The 586-nt window shown below is 31.1% G+C and overlaps 1 protein-coding gene across 1 annotated transcript in view; it reads right to left on the bottom strand.

Moving 5' to 3' along the window:
• The window catches only part of LOC100162583 (gamma-aminobutyric acid type B receptor subunit 1), a 10,795-nt gene that overhangs the window by 2,473 nt on the left and 7,736 nt on the right, over positions 1-586 (bottom strand). The gene's annotated exons all lie outside the window — the stretch shown is intronic.

Genomic DNA, 586 nt, shown 5'->3' with positions numbered 1-586 from the left:
TGATTTGCTTTTTCCAAAGCCTCGAAATGAAGTAAAAATGTTTGACTTGGTCGATCTATTTCTAATGTACCGACAATTAAATTCGCTACATATCGTCCCTCACAATCGGTAGTTTCGTCGATTGAAATCCAGATATTATGATTTCCAATTGAACTTCTTATGTTGTTCATAGTTTCAGAGTAGCATTTGTTCACATAATTTGTTCGTAAGGTCGACTCATCTGGTATGTGTCGTTTAGTATATTTTTCTTGGAAAGCGCGAAGAGATGGATTTTGTAATTTAAAAAAAGGAATATTTGCAGAAATAAAAGCTTGGCAAATATCTTCATTAAAGTTATCCACGTTCGTATTAGAAATGAAAGTTTGTTTTTTATTTATTAAATGTGTTTCTTTGAGTTTTAAATTTTTCTTGTGTTTATCACGTGATAAATGTTGGTCTACCAAAAACTTTTTAGTCGCGTTAACTGGAATTTCACAAATATTGCAATACAAAATTGAACCATCACCCAGTATATATATATAGGGTGATTCACCAAACATGCTCATCCCCTTTTTTCTCCAATATATTTTAAGAACATATTTCCAAA

Source organism: Acyrthosiphon pisum, chromosome A1 (genome assembly GCF_005508785.2).
Source record: "Acyrthosiphon pisum isolate AL4f chromosome A1, pea_aphid_22Mar2018_4r6ur, whole genome shotgun sequence".
NCBI lineage: Eukaryota > Metazoa > Arthropoda > Insecta > Hemiptera > Aphididae > Acyrthosiphon > Acyrthosiphon pisum.
Note: the sequence above shows the minus strand (reverse complement) of the source record. Positions and strands in the feature narration are given on the sequence as shown.